This window comes from Grammomys surdaster, unplaced genomic scaffold (genome assembly GCF_004785775.1).
Source record: "Grammomys surdaster isolate TR1022 unplaced genomic scaffold, NIH_TR_1.0 220, whole genome shotgun sequence".
In the NCBI taxonomy this organism is placed as follows: Eukaryota; Metazoa; Chordata; class Mammalia; order Rodentia; family Muridae; genus Grammomys; species Grammomys surdaster.
This window is the reverse complement of record NW_021604665.1, coordinates 9,122,209-9,141,086: the sequence shown is the minus strand read 5'-3', so window position 1 is coordinate 9,141,086 and position 18,878 is coordinate 9,122,209. Positions and strand designations below refer to the sequence as shown.

At 47.5% G+C, this 18,878-nt stretch overlaps 1 pseudogene; it reads right to left on the bottom strand.

Moving 5' to 3' along the window:
- Positions 1-2,167: 2,167 nt before the first annotated feature.
- LOC114625632 lies at positions 2,168-2,629 on the bottom strand (annotated as a pseudogene).
- Between the last annotated feature and the right edge of the window lie 16,249 nt (positions 2,630-18,878).

Below are 18,878 nucleotides of genomic sequence, written 5' to 3'. Positions count from 1 at the left end.
CATGCACACACACACACACACACACATTCACTAAGGAAAGAAATGTTAATATGTGATTCAATAAATCAGCCCCATCACCTAGTTTTATATTTGGGAAGACTAAGAACCTGGAGACAAGCAATAACATGGCCAAGTTCATACAACTACTAAAGACCCAGCCACTGTTACGGACTGACTAAGATGGGAATAGAAAACTGGGCATGAGAGCTCCTGCTCTGGAGGCTGAAGTAAGAGAATTCCAAGTTCGAGGCCAACCTGTGCTGCATAGCCAGAGCCTGTCCAAAAAAAAACAAAAACAAAAACAAAAACAAAACAAAAACAAAAAAACAAAAAACAAAACAACAACAAAAACCAAAGGGAACATGTGAATGTATTTACCTCACTTGTTCACTTTATTTCAAGCTTCCTTTTGGCAAGGTAACCCAACAACTCCCTTCAAAGCCCAGTGTAGTAAAACAGCCACTCAAGGTCTGTACTCCCGGATGATGCGTGTTGGGAATTTGATGTGATGCACCAGGAATGACTTTTTCCTGTCCCACTGTACTCTGAAACTCCACAGTTCCACTGCAGACTTTTCCATTCATGGTGCTCTCTTGCCTGAGACCTCCCACATCATTTCTACCATATCCTCTCTGCGTGGGTGGGGCTTCCTCTCAACATGGCGGCCAGCTTCCAAAGAACTGAGTCTGAGAAAGCCAGAGCTAGAGAGGGAAAGAAAGATCAAGGGAAACATCCGTGGACTCCAAAGGCACTTGCTGTCCCTGTCTATATTAGCTTCTGTCCTGTTGCTGTGATAAACACTGTGACTTGTAGAAAAGGCAATTTAAGGAAGAGACAGTTTATTGGACTTATAGTTTCATAGCGAGAGTCCAACATGGTGGAGCAGGCATGGTAGCAGAAAGCTGAGTGATAACATCTTCAACCACAACAAAGACAGAGAAAGCATACCAAGAGAGAGGTGAGGTCATTGACCCCAGAAGCCAGCCCCCAGTAGCATACATCCTCCACAAGCTTCTACCTCCCGTAGGGTCTATAACCATCTCAGACAGCACCACCAGCTGGGTGGTACAGCTTGTCCTAAGTGTCAGGTTTGGACTCAAGCAGATTCGGCTGATGTGATTACTTAGTATCCATCTTGCCTGCTAAGTTACAATTCCCTCAAGGGCTCAGCCCACGTCTGACCTGTATGGCCAGTTTCTGCTGAAGCTGAATCTGGTAGAAGTTACAGACTTTAGCTTGGCTAATCAGTGTCAAAAAGAGAGTATGTATTGGTTAAAACACTACTCGTTTCTTTCTCCCGTGTGAATTTGCGATTCTCCAGGAATTTCCTTCCCTAGAGCTGGTTGATTGATTGATGGATCGATTCATTCATTCGTTCTCTTATTCTTCAGTGGGGGTGCTACTTAATTATGGACTAGCTAGAGAAGCTACGTATGGATATACGTGTAAGAAGAGAGCTGGAGCAATCAGGGAAGTTGGCAAGGTGAAGGCTGGAGGCAGAGCTCCCAGGTAGAGGAAAGGGCCCTGTGCAAAGACCGGAGATTGCAGTTCAGTGCGTCAGGCACATGTTTGAGCCATGAGTAATGCAAGGCTTTAGGGTCAAGCAGGGCCTGCTTATAGCTAGGTCCAAAAGTCACTTTAAAGACGTTAACCTATTCCTGAGTGTGGCAGCAAGCTACTTGGGAAGGGATACAACCAGAAGAGAAAGATCTGAGGGCCATAGAGGTGGGACATAGTGGGACACTGGGACATCATGGGAGATTGTTGTAGTATTATTTAATCTCAAGCAGGTGTTTCTACCTCACCTTTGATCATTCAGTTCCTAGATGAAAGACACAAAAGTTTTATATTTATTTATTTTTAAATGGGTAGAAACATTGTTTTATTGGGGAGATGTATGTAATTTACTTTCAGTTTTTAAGAACACCTAGCAAGCATTCAAGAAGAAAGCACACACAGTTTCAAAGGAATGAGGACAGACAATGGGCTGGTGGCCGCGCCGGGGACACTGCCTCGGAAAGTAAGTGAACTGGGTGTCATAAATAAGACTTTCTTACTTTATAAGAAGGAAGAATCAAGATCCTGTTTGATGTGTATTAAATACAAACTATAAAATACTCTCTGACCCAGGCGAGGGGGAGAAAATCCTCCATCCAACCCTCAAGTCTCATGCGATAAAATCCAGAGGTCTGTTGAATCCGCCTTTTCGATTCATGCCTGTATTTCCTCTTCTGAGACACGTTGATGGCATAGGCATTTACAGAGCCGTCTACCTTCTTCCCTTTTGTGGAGTCAAAAGAGGCAAATCCCATTAATTTCATCATTTCTATTTCTTCCTCCGTTTTACCCTCCAGATCTTCCTCAGTAATCTGACGTTCTTTGTTCTTTGTTTCTTTAGTTTCTTTCTTTTCCTCATCTCTTCTTTCTTTCAGTCGAGAAGGGGAGGGGATGTGGATCGATGTCGTCTTGGAGACCTGGAGCGTCTTCGATGTGGAGATCTTGAGTGGCTCCTTCTTCGATCTCTCTCTCTGGACCTAGACCTTTCTTGACGTCTTCTTTCTCGATCCCAAGATGTGGATCAGGACCGCCTACGTTCCCTACGTGGGGAGCGGCTACGACTTCGACCCATCGGAGTCCTCCTCCTTGTCCTCCGACCGCCCCGGAAACGACCCCCAAGTTTTATATTTATAATAAGCCTTAAAGCCCTAGAGCTGGGCAGATATCTACCCTCCATGCTATCATGTCTACTTCCTTATCAATAACCCCAAGTTATAACTTGCCATGTTCCATCTGAGCTGCTATTAACTCCAATTGGCCAACCCTTTTTCATGACTTACCTACTCTATGGAGTCTTCTCTCCACCTTCTACTGCCTCCCTAGCTCCCCCCCACCTTCCTCAGACACAAGCCCAGGACTGAAACCTTACCTACCTCTCTTCTGCCCAGCCATAGGCTGTCAGCATCTTTATTCAACCAGTAGTTTGAAATAGGAACAAGGTCACATAGCATCTCGGTGTACACGCGCATTCTCTCATCCCTGGGGGCAACCAGGCTGTAGGGACCAATATTTAGCATCATCATACATAGCAAAAGACCAAATCTCAACACTGTTGGTAGAAATCCTGGTGGCAGGTGATACAGCCCGAGCAGCACAAGTATATAGTAGGGTTGACATGAAGTGGGCTTTATGACTGCATGTATATTGGGGAACTATCTGGCCACCTATCAGTCTCTCTGCTTCAGGAAGTAGGGGATCAATACAGAGCCAGCAATCCTAGAGGAGAGGCTTGGAGCCTGGGGGATATGATGTTATTTTCTGTGGCTGGAGGTATTAGAAAAGAGAGTGTCCGACTGGCTCCCAGCTTAGTTGACATGTTCCTGCACTAATGCCAGCACCACAGGCAGGTGGCCTGGTCGCAGATGGGTATCCTCATCTCAGCAGGCTCTCCAGTGGGCTGGAGCACCTGAACTGGTTCTGCCGGGCTATTCTCTCTAGCTTGCCCCCATAGCGACCAGTCTCTGTGCTTCCAGTTCTGGTTCGCTTATCCCTGGAGCTGCTAGTTCCTTCACATCCATAACCACCTGGTTGTTGTGGACCCAACTCCCTGTATCCCAATAAAGTAAAACTCTAAAGCTTAAGATTAACCAAACAGATTTATATATCAGCAAATACTCAAATCACAAGATGCCCACACAGATTAGACAAATTATCCCATTTATCCTAACCTTTTCATGTCATCTCTGCCAAAGGGCGGTTAAAGCCACACTCCTTAAAGTCAGCTTCCATCTCTGCTGCCTTTCTCTCTTTCCTGTTTATCCCTGCCTTCCTGTCTCTGCCTCCCTTAGCTCCGCCTCACTTTTCCCTATCCAATCACAGACCTCTCGATGCAAATAGATTGGGCAGGGAAATTTCTGCCACAATTTTCTTACTCAAGTGTCCCAAATCTTCTGAGTAAGAGACTCTGGTGAGTAATTGGATCTATAGACCAGAATTCAGCAAGGAGAGTGGTTGTAAATCTGAAAGAGGGATTTCCCAATATGCAGCTCTGCAGACTGATGAGAGAGCCACAGAGGTGACAGGCCTTCGGAGCATCTTCCGAGAGATTGAGGAGCAGAGGGACCCCCAGCACTAGCCACAGAGGAAGTCCTACAACTCCCGCAAGAGCTGGCACATAGAAGAGGCCAGCTGTCAGAGAGTTGAGAAATGAAAAGGAGGTGAGGGATGGATGGATGGACTGATGGATGGATGGATAAATAGATGAATGGTGGGTAGATGAATGGACAGATAGATAGCCAGTTGGCTGGCTAACTGTATGTATGTATGTATGGTCAGATAGAGGGATGGATGAGTAGTGATCAGATAGCCATATGGATGGCTAAATGTGTGTGTGTGTGTGTGTGTGTGTGTGTGTGTGTGTGTGTCCAGATGGATGAGTGGATGGAAGGATGGATAGTCAGATAGCCCAATGGCTGACTATGTGTGTGTATAGCCAATTAGATGTGTGGGTTGATGGTTAGATGGCTAGATGGACAGACAGCATTCTAGCAAAGTCTTGACACACCTCTTCCTGAGTCTGATAGTTCTTGAGATACTAGATGTCAAGAAAACAAAGCCCCACAGAAGAGCATCCAGGGAGGGTCTTTTCCACCCAGCTTTGTAGACTGACTTCAGTGTCTCCTTAGCAACCAGATCCGTACTAAAAGAACTGGGGGAGGGGTGCAGTCACACTGTGGCTATGAGCACAGCTTTAGAGATGCTAGCTCTTGTTTTGTCAGCATGGAAGCCATTGTAATCATTTGGCTGCAAGCACTCACATTTGGGTCAGTCTCAGGGGTGACATGTGTCCCAAACGTGGCTAGTAAATTTCAGATCTAAGAGTCTGGGAAACTGTTGGGGGGAAATGCATGTTTTAGGGGATCCATGGTTACCACCTTCCCAGCCCCTCAACTGCCCCACCAATAGTGGAGACATCTTGCCAGCACAGAAGAAGGCAGATCTACTCTGGGGTCAGTCCTTGAGGGCTTGGACTCAGCTTTCCCTGAAGCCACCTGCTTCCTGGACAGAAGCCAATGCTTTCTCATTTTGTCTGTCAGAAATAGCTGTGGAGGACAGGTAAAATGGCTCGGAGATGAAGGCAGATGCCACTGAGCCTGAAGGTATGAGCCCAATCCCTGAGCCCCAAGGGTGGAAATAGAATTGACCTCCTGCAAGTTGTCTTATGACTTCTACAGCCTTGCTGTGGCACACTCACACATGCACACACACACACACACACAGAGTGGAGGAGAGGGAAATGGTGAGGGAGACAGAGAGGGAGAGAGAGATGAGGGGAGGGAAAGGAGAGAGAGAGAGAGAGAGAGAGAGAGAGAGAGAGAGAGAGAGAGTAAAATAGAGAGAGAAAGAAGGGGCGTGGAGTTCTGACACTGAGTGAGTGGTCCTAGCCATGGCCAAGCATCAAGGCATGAGGCCAGAGGATGAAGGAGGGACAGAATACCCCATTACCTGTCAGATACTTTCCAGCATCATCTCAGGCATCATGTCCCTGCGATAGGAATCTTCCCTCCTCACTTGTCTTTTCCATTTTCTTGGTGTTCCTGTGCTCTCTAAATGGCTCCTTACAAAAAACAAAAACAGTGTCTGAGATGGTCAGTGCTTGAGATATATACACTCAGCACCTATGCCTGTGCATGTGCGTGTGCATGTGCGTGCGTGCGTGCGTGCGTGTGTGTGTGTGTGTTGTAGGACAAAGCTTCTTTGATTCTGAAACAACTATACTGAGTGGTTCTGGATCAAGGTTTCCCTTGAGGCCAGAGGTGTCAGCCATCAGTGAGGGCTTGTTACCTGTAGGCTAAGGCTGGGATACTCATTGCCAAGATGGAGGTGGTGGGAGGAGATCTGGGATCCTGGCCATGGCGATCTCTCTCAGAGCTGCTGAGAATGCTTGAGCTGCCTCTGTGATTTAAGAGCAGGCAGGGTAGGTGGTGTCATGTTTTTGATGAGCCAACCTCCAAGGTCACACTGTCTCCTTCCTGCAGGGTTCTTCTGACTAACATACGCTCCCTATGAATAGGAGAGGTGGCACTATGTCACAGAATAGAGGTTACTTCACGACTTCTGGGCAGACTACAAAGAATTAACTACATTTCTCTGTGTCTACAAAGAAATGACTATTTGCACAGATAGGGAAAGCACCAATAGACCAAAGAGGATTCCATTAAATCTATCTTTGGTGAGCCAGTGAGCTCATGGGGCTGCTTACAGGATCATGGGCGGCTCAAAGACAGATGCACTAAAAATAAGCCACCTAACGACTTATGACCACTAGACCACTGAAAAGTCCCCTGGACAACTCCTGGGCTGCTACACTAATTAAAGGGGTCCAACTGTAAGATTAGGCGCAGCACAAGACCGACTGGTTCCACGGGAGGGGGGTTTATTAAGGGTAAAGAGAGAGAGAGAGAGAGAGAGAGAGAGAGAGAGAGAGAGAGAGAGAGAGAGGGAGGTAGAAGATGGGGGGGAAGAAGAAAAGAAAGAGAGTGAAGTCAGGGAAGCTCCGTCTATTTATGTAGCTCTTGTAGCCAGGTGAATTGTGGGAGTGTTATCTTGGTTGCCTCGGCAATGATGTGACATCACTGAGTTCGGACTTACACTAACACCACCCTTCTACCAGCCTCCCACCTCTGATAGAACCTCAGAGAGGATGCTATGAAGGCTCCAGAACTATGTTGATCTCTGCCTCTATCCACTAGAGACTGTTAATAGGTGAGGGTCCCCCAGCTGCTCACAATGGCTCTGACTCAAGACACACGGGTCATGTCTAACCTCGAGGAAACAGACACAACCAAGAGACACAACAAAGGGAGGCCTCTTCCCAAGCGGAGTGCTGGTGTTGTTAGCATCAGGTAGGTGAGAGGCTTCTTCCTGTGTGGAGGAGAGACCTTTGGAGGCACGGGATGACTTGGCATCCCCGGGGCATCAAGAAAATACCCTTCCTGCAGCACATGCTTACAAGGGCTGTTTCCAAGCTCACCAAGAGCTCCTTAAATAAACTAGTGAACTGACTAAACTAATTTGCTGGTCTGCAGCTTCTGGCGTGCCTAGGGATTTCCTAATAAATACTGGCTTCGGTTTGGCGACTCGCCAGCCTCACAGCCCTCTCCGGAGCTGAGCACAGCAAGAGCGACAGCACCCTAAGGGGTGGGAAGGTGGCCTGGTCCTGCTCTGTTCTGCAGGAAGCTATTTGTTCTCTGTGCCTCAGTTTCTCCTGCTTGAAAGATGGTAGATTTCCCTAACTGGCAAGGCCATCCCCATGTATGGATGAAGCGATTCGACATTTTCTAAGGGCTACCCCATGAGATCATACATGTCTAATTACTCCATGACAGGCTCTACGCAACAGTGGGTGTGGTGTGCAGAGCTATGAGCCCCAGGCTATCCTTCTCTTGTTTCCTGCACTGCAGACTGGGATAGCCTCTTAGGCATCTACCAGTGCAGCTGCCTAGAATTCCCCCCCCCTTGGCCTTTCATGCTGTTATGAGCTGCTTGAGATTCCCTGTGTTACCTTAAAGCTGTGCTTTGCAAGAGAAGTTGGCTGGAGCGAACAGGGGAGCCTGTGCAACTCATACCTGCTTCCTTGGAAAAAGCACTTGGCTCCACGATTCCCTCCTCTTGGCCTCTCAGCCCCTGGCCACCTTACATCCTGGGACTAGACCATTCATGGCATGCAGGACAGGACTGGTTTGTGTCTTCAGCAGAAGGCCCTGTTTGTGGCCGTTCTCAGCCTCCTGCAGGGACGGTGTTCTGGTGAGGAGGGGCCTGCCACCAATATCCCTTAGGGCATCTCCCTCAGTCCCTCCCTCTGTCCCTCCTTCCCTCCCTCCCTCCTTCTATCCCTCCTTCCCTCTCTCCCTCCTTTTCTGCTTCCCTCCCTCTCTCCCTCCCTCTCTCCATCCCTCCCTCCCTTCCCCTTTCTCCCTCCCTCTCTTCCTCTCCCTCCCTTCTTTTCCTCCCTCCCTCCCTCTTCCTCCTTCCCTCCCTCTCTTCCTCCTTCCCTTCCTTCCACCTTCCTTCCCCTTCCCTCCTTTCTCCCTCCTTCTTCTTCCTTGCCTCCCTCCCTCCCTCTCTGCCTCACCTTCTTACTGTTCCTCTCTCTACTTTTCATCACCCCTTCCTTTCTCTCTTTCTCCCCCTTCCCTACTCCTCTCTCATCTTTCCTCCTCCCTGGTCTGAGTCCCTCCCTCTGTCTTCTTCTCCCTCCCCTCTGTCCTCTTCTCTTTCTTCTCCCTTCCCTCCTTTTTCTTGGGATGAGAAGACAGAGGAACTTCTGGCTCAGCCTTTCTGGTGCCAGAATTACAGCTGTGCACCACACCCAGCCCAAGACTTGAAGGTTCCTGAAAGGTAAGGATGACCTTACCTGGAGCCCAGCACGAAAGACTTGAGGACACTGGGTGCTCAGTGAGACACTGTCCACGCTGGCTCCAGTCCCACAGACGACACACTTAGGAAAGCAGGATTCGTGGCAGGCAGCAGGTACAGACAGGCAGGCAGCGGATACTCGGCCTTTGCCTCATTCTTTTTCTGTCTGTGCCTCTTGGGACTGGGTGTCTCGACTCTGCTGGGAATGGCTCTGTGGACCCCCCACAGACCCAGCCACAAAGCCATAACTCACTCTCCCCCCAGCTCCCCCAGCCTTAATTGGGCCAATCTGTCCGCCTGACACCCTGCGTTCTGGTTCATTTTCTTCACAAAGCCTTCTCTTGTCACTTGACAGATTCTCAGCTGTCGTGGGCACATTTTTCAATGTGTGCTCCTCACATATTTCCCAACCAGGTTTCTGCTCTCCTTAAACCCACTGCACTTTATAATTTCTGAGTGATCTTCCTCTCAGGCCATCACTCTTCTCCACTGCTCGATACCACTTCCCCTTAAAAGCCACTAGGCCTTTGGAAGATGCTCAGGTTCCCAAGGCCATGATAGCAGCTAAGTGGGGACCAATGTACTAATCTGTTTCTTGCCCCAGTTGGCCCCAAGACCATAGTTTGGGGTAATAATCTATTCTGTAAGCAACCTGGAAGCAGAGGTGATACTGGTGATATGGAAAGAGGAAAGGAGGGAGGGAGGGAAGAAGGGAGGGAGGGAGGGATGGAGGGAGGGAGGGAGGAAAGGAGGGAAGGCAGAAGGGAAGGATCGGGAAAGAGGGAGAAGAGAGAACCCAGCCTTTGCACCACTCCCCACTGGGTACCACACATGCAGAATGTAGCCTATACGTTGCCTCTGGAGTGGGGACCAGGGCATTCAACCAGGGATGCCATCTCCAGGTAGACCCTGAATCACTTCCAGCGGAGTCCTTGTGACCAAGTAGCCTTTGCTGGCTTTGGAGAAATGCCCTGTAAGGTCAGGACTTTGGAATCTTCTACAGAGTTCTCCATCAGCTTCACTGAAGTCATATGGCCACAGGGAGGTGACATGCTGTATACAGATGTCCCAAATGGCCTGGCACACAGATGTGGCTGCGTAAGTTGGAGACTGCTATGTCTTTGTCTTCACAGCGTCTCTAGCTATGAAGGGTTTCTACTGATTTGGGGACAGCCTCTATTAAGGAGGCACTCTATGTCTGCCAGGCCTGGAGAAGGAAAGGGATGCCTAGCCAGGCTTCTGTCTCTGGCACTCAGCCCGCAGAAGGGAAGAGGGCTGACACTCCTCCACAGACAAAGGAATGAGCCTCCCCAGGTTTTTCTTGGCCTGTGATCTCATTCAAATGGGGCCCTAAAGGCGGTGTTACTAACACCATTTGCATCTGCAAAATGGCAAGAGGTAAACAAAGGTTAGAATGTTTTCCTTTTATCTGTCACTCTGTGCTGGTTGTCCCTTCCTAGCATCCTGGGTGGGTCCTAGAAAGAGCTTTGCACTTTGAATAGGGAAATGTCATCTTCAGTTCACCTTCTGCCTCTACCCACCTCAGAGTCAGGCAAGTGACTCTCCAGGAGGGGACAGCATCCCGTAAGCTCGGTACAGGAAGCTCTGTGCAGGGCAGGCAGCAGGTGTAAACCAGCTTTGCAACCTTCTGTTCTCCTCCCACCTCCTCCTCTCCTTCTTCCTCCTCCTCTTCCTCAACCCTCTCCTTCCTTCCTTCCTTCCTTCCTTCCTTCCTTCCTTCCTTCCTTCCTTCCTTTCTTCCTTCCTTCCTTTCTTCCTTCCTTCCTTTCTTCCTATGTGGTAAGAACAAGGATCATCATTCCCTTCAGACTTCACCCCTGGAGACAAGCTTCTTCCAGAAGACAATATGAGCAGCAGAGGTCCCTAGAGAGACAGCAGCCCTACACGGGAGCAGGGACAAGGGACCAGGAGAGGAGGGATGTAAGGAGGAGTTTCCTCTTGACTCCTGCTGCTGGCCTCCGCTGTTTGTTCTGCCGCTGTGTAGCACATGGCTGCTCTCACTCTGCCGTACCTGACACTGATTGTGGGGCTGATGGCAGAGAGCACACCATGGTAGAAAGGACATAATGAACAGAGCCGTCAGCAGGACCATGCAGTCCTCTTCTCAGGCACGTGTCTAATGAACTAAAACCTCACATAAGGCACTACTTCTTCATGATTCCACTGTCTCCCAATAGTGCTGGAGGCCGTACAGCAACAGTGAGCTCTTGGGGACACTCCAAATCCAAACTACAGTGGGACACGGTGTTAGGCTGGACCACCCGGACTCCTTTGGGGGTTGTCATCATTTCTTTGTCATTTTATTATTTTATTTTATTTTATTTTATTTTATTTTATTTTATTTTATTTTATTTTATTTTATTTTATTTTATTTTATTTTATTTTGAGACAGGGTCTCTTTTTGTAGTCCCATCTGTCCTGGAACTCACTATGTAAACCAGGCTAGCCTTGAACTCACACAGACCCACCTGTGTCTGCCTCCTGAGTGCTCTACCATGCCCAGGCTGTCATTTCTTTGTATGTGCCTGTATGGGTGGAAGTCAGAGGTTAACCTCGGGTGTTCTTCATGTTCACACTGCCTACTTTGTGGTTTTAAGGCAGGGTCTCTCACTGACCTGAAACTTGCCGATTAGGCAAGCGTGCCTGGGTAGTGAGCGCCAGAAATCTGCCTGTCTCTACTTCTCTAGTGCTGTGATCACGCACCACAGCAGGCTTCCTCACACGGGCTCTGGGATCAAACTTAAGTGTCCATACTTTTTAGCAACCACTTTACTGACTGAACTGTCTTCCCAGCCCCTGAAGCTTTATAAAAATCCTTTTTATTGTGTGTATGGAGAAGAGGGAGGTGTTTGTTTGCCACATATGGAGGTCAGAGGACATGTTGCAAGAGTCAGTTTTCTCCTCTCACTAGGTGTGTCCCAGAGAGCGAACTCAGGTCATCAGGTTTGGTGGCAAGCCCCTTTACTCAATGAGCCATCTCTCCAGCCCATCTCTGTACCCTTTTGTAATGAGTCTGAATGTGTTCCGGCCTCTGAGTAGCTCCCCTGAGGACAGACATTTTGGTCTTCAGTCTATAACCATGGGTGAGAAGATGTCTTAAAAATACTCAGTAATGTCTAACTGAAATTCAGCACTCCTTTCTGTTCAAAACACAGACCTCAGCCTCTTCCCCTGATGCTATTAGTAGTTCCCAAGACTTTGTGATCTATCAGAATCTTAGGCATTTCTTTATCACATTTTGATTGTCACAGATATCTGAAAAGGGTGTTTATAGCCATCTCTACTTAAAGTCACAGTAGCAGTTAGCTCACCACCAGCCCTTGTCACTTAGTGTGCTAATAAAGAAACACCGATTATTGTACTGAAGATTTGTTTCACATCTTGGCAGCTGGGTAGCCCGTTTTGATTGCAGAGTAGGCATTTGATTTTGTGCATGAAGAACCGTGATGCTACAGAAGACTTCCCTGCGTCACCAATGCCAAGGATACATAGTCAGAAGATCTGCTCCGAATTCCTGGCACTGGGACTTTGACCACACTGCTATGGTTGAAGGAAATGTCATCTTTAGCATTAAAGAAGGATTTAATGCTCTTTCCCTCTGGAACAGTCATTGCTGACCCTCGGTGTTCAGACTTAATCACTCACTGTCTAACCATCCTGGCTTACAGAAACCAGAGCAGTCACTACTCGTGTGTGTGTGCGTGTGTGTGTGTGTGTGTGTGTGTGTACTGGAAGAAGTGTTTCCACATTCCCTGCCTAGAACTTCACCACTTGTTAAGATATCATTTGAAAGACAAAATGGAGTGTGTGCACCTGTGTGTTTAGTGTTTGTGTGCGTGTACATCTGTGTGTGTGAGAGAGCACATGTGCCAGTGTTCGGAGAGTGTGCGCTTCCTCTCTTAGTTTGAAATGGCTGGTAAGAATGCTTTCTTGGATGTTCTTCAGGCTCTGGATGAAGCAAACCTAGAGAAGGCATAGAGAGCAGATCACACAGGAAGATAGATATGTGTCCTCTCCCAGTTGCCTGAGATCCCAGAAGGTCTGGGAGTATCTGTCCTAAAATCAGGTGACTCACACAGACAGAAGGTCCTAGTGCTGGCAGCCAGGGCAGGCTCTGAGATGGTTTGGCTCAGATGGGAAGAACTTCAGATAAGAGCTGATTCCCTCAAGGACCAGCATCTCACCAGCACCCCTGCTAAGCCCTCCAGCTTCTCCCGGTGGAACAACTCCCTGAGCAAGAACACCAGGGGCAGAGGCTTGATCCACTCTCTCCTTGCATGGAACTTTCTAGTTCCCATCCTTGCTCACTCCTGCTCCCAGCCTCCCCTTGCCACCATGCCCCTCTGACCAAAGCTTCCTCTTCTGTAGGAGAACCTGCCAGGCAGTGTCCCAACAGGATACACACTCATAAACACACAAATCCCTGAGAGTGTCTATATGAAGGAGCTAGGGTGTGGCCAGCCTCTCCCAGTCCCCATGTTCCAGCTAAGTGAGACAGCAGCAGAGATTGGTGATAGATGGAGGAGGGTGGACTATAGGAAAGGCTGCCAATGAAAAGCTCAGTGACCCTTGGTTTAGGGGCAGGTCCAGTGTAAGGCAGACAGGGAACCTGGGATGAGGCCCTCAGCCACAACCTCTTCCTTCCAGTTTCTCACCATGACTATCATTTGTCCGATCAATGGGCAGCCAGTGGCACAGGGCTTTAGGACATGGTCCTCAGTGATCAGCCCAAGCCCAGGACGTATGAGAAAGGCAGAACCCAGAGCTGATGTGGTAGAGGACAAACTATCTTCATGTATCCCTCTTCCAGATTGTTGAGCATTCTTCTTTCCTATGACAGCGACATTTGTTATTTGGGACCTGTTAGATGAGTAGGTATTGAATGAATGAATGAATGAATGAATGAATGAATGAATGAATGAATGAATGATCCTGCAATTCTTTCCTTGTTAGCAGTAAAACTTCCTTTCCATGTTGTGAGCTCCTAGAAACAGTCAACAGGGCCAAAAGCAGCCTGCAGGTGGCGCTGTGCTATCTCCAGAGAAGAGTGGGGAAGCATAGACAGACTCACTTTGGGTGGAATGCAAATGACTAAAGACCTTCAAGGTTGGAATCTGGAACTCTATAGACACACAAGAACGTAGAGATATTTGGTGGGGAATTTGGAGACAGACTGGGATGCTCTCAGAAGGAACCCCAAGATACTCTCTTTTGTGGAGGATTGACTATCATTTATATATTTGTTTGTTTGTTTGTTTACTGTGTGGGGGTGTTTTTCATTTGCGTGTGTGTGTGGTGTGTGTGTGTGTGTGTGTACACGCACACGCACACATGCACATGCAGCACCAAAGATGGCCAGAAGGGAACATAAGATTCTCTTGGAACTGGAGATACAGACAGGGGTGAGCTACCATGTAAGTGCTGGGAATAGAACTCAGATCCTGCAGAAGAGTGACCAGTTACTCTTTACCACTGAGCCATCACCTCTGCAGCCCCTACAAATTCCTTTTGGTCTGATACAGCCAGCTTTCTTTTTCTTATAGCTTTCAAGTTAGAAGTAGCAAGCCAGGCGATGGTGGCACACACCTTTAACCCAGCACTCAGGAGGTTGAGATAACAGTGGATATCTGAGTTTGAGGCCAGCCTGGTCTACAAAGAGAGTTCCAGGACAACCTGGACTACACAGAGTAGCCTAACTTTATTATTTAAAAATAGCAAATAGGACAAAGCAACTAAAAAGATAAAAGTGGTCCAAAAATATTGATATCTTGGTATACATCTTTCTGGATTTTTTTCATCTCTATTTTTTTTCTTTCTTTCTTTTTTCTTTTTCTTTTTTCAGTTCCCTATAGTTCCCAACCAGAGCTAAAATATCTACTGCATTTTAAGCACTTTCTTTTTATAGATACAGTGCAAAACAGTTTGCATGCACTGGTTCACTAAGTTCCTATTTTGTAGGCATATAGGCATGGAAAAGTTAGGTTCATTGTCCGAAGCTGCACGGCTAGTTAATGGGAGAGTTGAACCAGAGCAAGCCAACTCTAGAGCCCACATTCTTCTGCCAGTTTGTGGCTCCTAAGTGGGTTAGAGATGGATAGCTAGAGCAATCACAGCCTGGTAGTCGGCAGCTAGTGTCTTATCAGGCACCGGCCTTTAACTCCAGCACTTGGAAGGCAGAGGCAGCTGGATCTCTATGGGTTTGTAGTTAACATGGTCTACATAATGAAATTCAAGACAGCTAGGGATACACAGTGGGAAGCTGATACCAGGAGTGGGGTATTTCTGTGACAGGCCTGTCCTTCCTGCTTGTTGCCAGAATGTGGACCTTGGGACTTTGGATTAGGAAAGCTGTCTAACTCTTTAAGTGGGGTTTAAGGGGCCATATTGGTAGTAGCGTGGAAGACTGTGGGACTGAGAGAAAAGTAGATTATGACAGGTTGTCAAGAGGTTTCAGAGAAGAAGGTTACCATGAGACCTAGAGACCAGTCTCATGAGTGGTGGAAAATGTGGCTGCTTTCTGCCCTTGTCCAAAAAATCTGCCTAGGGCTAAAATTTTGGATTAGTAGCATTAGCTGAGGAGATTTCAAGACAGCCTAGTATTGACATTGTTGCTTGGTTATTAGTGGCCATGTTTATGCAGATCTATAACAAAAAGGAGGAGGCTAAGGAAGGAAAAGTATAAAATGTACGGTCTGAGAAGAAAAAGAGCATCAGGAAGTATAATGGAGCTAAGGCTTGATCTGAAACCGAGTAAAGAGAATGGTGGCCTCAGGGCAGGACCCCATCCAGCTAAGTGACTAATCTGTGAAAAGGAATTAAAGAAAAGGTTAAGACCAGGTATAGTGGCACATGCCTTTAATCTCAGCACTCAGGAGGTAGATGTAGGCAGATGTATGAGTTTGAGGCCAGCTTGGTCCACAGAGAGAATTCCACAATACTCAAGCTTAAACAGTGAAAGAAACCATCGAATACAGAAAGCTGATGCAGATGCCATGTTCCAGTCCCAGCAAGCAAAAGAACTTGGCAGCTTTGGGCATGTGGTGGTTTTAGAGTCAAGGATATAAGAAAGGAATTGTGAAATCTCACCTGTGGCTAATGAAAGCTACTGTGGCCAGGCTTTTATCAAGGTTGTCCCTGCATGGGTGCCCAGAAAGTCCATTGTGTGAAGCTATGAAAGTGAAGCCTGGATTGCCTTGGAGACCCCAGGATGTTAGAGATGCCAGAGTTGTGGGATACCTGCCAAGGAAAGCTGCTAACAGGAAGTAGAACCAGCCCAAGAGAAAGAGGTGTGTTGCAGTCAACAAAGCTGAAAGGAGTTGGAGATCTGAAGAGCCCTTTGACATCAGGCATGGAAGTGCAGAGTTTGCATGCAGCCAGGCTGGTTTTAGGTCTTGTTTCGTCCGGTATTTCTCACTATGCTCCCTTTTGGAATGGTAATGTATATTCTGTGCCACTGGCTGTTTGAAGTCTGTGATCGGCTTCTGATTTTGATTTTGCAGAGGGTTACAGTTAAGAGATTGCCATGCGTTTCCAAAGAGACGTTCACCTTTAGATGTTTAAACAGTGTCAAGACTGTGATGATTATGGATGGGGGCTTTTGAAGTTAGACTAGATGCAGTTTTGCATTATGATGTGGCTGTAAGCCCATGGGGGACGAGGAGGAATGTGGTGGTGTGAATAGGAATGACCCCCATGGGCTCGTGTATTTGAATGCCTGATCATTAGGGAGTGGCAAGAGTTAACAGGGATTAGGAGGTGTGGCCTTGTTGGGGTAAGTGTGGCTTTGATGGAAGAAATGTGTCACTGGGGATGGGCTTTGGGGCTTTGGGGTTTCAATTGCCCAAACCCAGCCCAATGTGTCATTCTCTCTTCCTGCTGCTTGTGGATCCAGATATAGAACTCTCAGCTACCTCTCCAGCACCATGTCTGCCTACCCACTGCCATGCTTCCTGTCATGATGATAATGGACTAAACCTCTGAACCGTAAACAACTCCCAATAAAATATTATCCTTATAAGAGTTGCCTTGGTCATGGTGTCCCTTCACAGCAATAGAACATTGACTAAGACAGATACTGTCTTGAAAAACAAACAAACAAACAAACAAACAAAACAACCAAGAAAGCTGGAGGAAGTGTCTTTTCAGTATCTCCATTGAGTTATGAGCACTGAGACATAGTGCCCCCTTCTTACAGGGCAATATTGACATACAGTAGGGCTGGCCACTTCAACTCCAGAGAAGCATATATTAGGCATGTGTGTGCTGAGTTGTTTGTTAGTCATTGGGGTTTGTAGGGGAGTATGGTTGTGCTGGGGACACAGTTTATCTGGCTGACTGACTACTGAGCATATGCAGAGTCCTGGGTTTAATCCCTGGGACCCCATGAATCTGGTATGGTGGCACTTGCCTGTAATCCCAGCACTTGGGAAACAAGAGGATCAGAAGTTTAAAGTCATCCTTGGCTACATAGAGAGATCAAGGGCAGACTAGGATAATACATGAAACATTGTCTCCAAAGACAAGGAAGGGAGAATAAAATATTGCTACTGACCTCTGTCTGTTCTCTCCAGGTCAAGAGAGAGACCCAGATTGCAGCATCAGAACACCTGCTCTCTGACGGGGACCAGAGCCTATTGGTGACTGCAGGATCATGAGCAGGTCAGGTCTGTGCCTCTCACCTCCCTTCAAGCCCTCTCCAGTGATGCTACTATCAGCTCTTGGCTCTGGTTAGGGCTGGATTTCCTTGGTCATTCTTTCTCTGAAGCTGACTTAGCATCCTGTCTCTTCTTGCAGTGTAGGCTAAAATGGCCATCGCTCTAATCTTGGAAGCTCATTCAAAGTCAAAGGTTAAGGATTTCTAAACTTTAACTTGAGCTTTCAGTGCTGTAAACTAGAGCTCAACACGAATAGACAAAAGTCACCCAGCACCAAGGAACTCAACAGAGCAGAATTTGCATGCAGCTCTAGGAGAGCATTCTGTATCCCACGGACTTAACCTCTGATGTGCCTTGTTCTGAAACACACTCTCTCAGGATATGTCTTTCTTTTTGTTTTTTTTAAATTCACTTTCAATAAATATTAAATACAGATAAATATGACTCTCACAGGAGGAAAACCACAGCTGGCCATGGTGAGAAATGCTCAGAGCCACCTTGAACCAGTGACCCTGGGAGCTCTGGTTTCTGAGCCTAAGTGATTCATTTTTACTTTCATTTTAAGACAGGATCTTATATATCCCAGGGTGGCCTTGAACTCTCTATGTAGCTGACAGAGACATTGAACCACTGACCCTCCTGCTCCCCTCCACCTCCCAAGTGCTGGGATTACAGGTGTATACTACTATGTCTGCTTTTATTCAGTGCTGGGGCTCAAATTCAGGGTCTTAGACATGCTAGGCAAACACTACACCAACTGAGCTACATCCCCAGTCCCTAAATGGTTCATTTGGGAGGCAATTCAGGAAAATGGCTGCCAGTCCACAAAGGGAATATTTGAGGTGGGTGAAACCAACTGTGGGCAACTGCTGTTCAAGTTCTAGGAGCCTGTGTGCCCAAACTGCCCTTCGGCTGAAACACATGGGAGGACTGTGAACCTGAGACATGTAATGTCATCTTCCACTGGTTGCTGTTGGAGTTTTGGAGGTGCTCTGGTAGTATTTTTTTTGTTCTCTTACTCTCTGGGCTGCCATATGTGTACCTAAGGAGTCTCCAGAATCCTGGAAAAGTCCCTCAGACACAGGACCGCATGCCCTGGGGACTTGGAAGCTCAGTTACTAGGCTCTGAAATGCCAAGGCTCCTCAACACACCAGCATCAGCTACAGGTAATAACCATGGTAACCAAGGTATCCTTTATTTCACATCCAGATGTGGCAACTGTGCCAAGCAAGAATGTAGGCCCTGTGGCCAGCTCTTTGGAAAAAGAAAAAGTCAGGCATTCCCATTTTTGTGTGGACTCTCTCTATTTGAGAATGTTGGAAATGGTTAGGGTTTTCCTTCCTTCCTTCCTTCTTTCCTTCCCTCCCTCCCTCCCTCTCTTCCTCCCTCCCTCCCTCCTTCCCTCCCTCCCTCCCTCCCTCCTTTCTCTCTCTCTCCCTTTCTTTCTTTCTTTCTTTCTTTCTTTCTTTCTTTCTTTCTTTCTTTCTTTCTTTCTTTCTTTCTTTCTTTCTTTCTTTTTGCCAACCTGATACAAACTTGAGTAACCCGGAAGAAGTGAACCTCAACTGGGGAATTGCCTCCATCAGACTGGCCCATGAACAAGTCTCTGGGGCATTTTCCCGGTTACTGATTGACGTGGGAGGGCCCAACCTACTTTGGGCAGTGCCATTCCTGGGCAGGTGGTCCTGGGTTGTATAAGAAAGCAGACAGAGCAAGCCATGGACAGCAAACCAGTAAGCAGTGTTCCTGCCTGGTTCCTGACTCTGCTCCTGCTCCAGTTCCTGTTC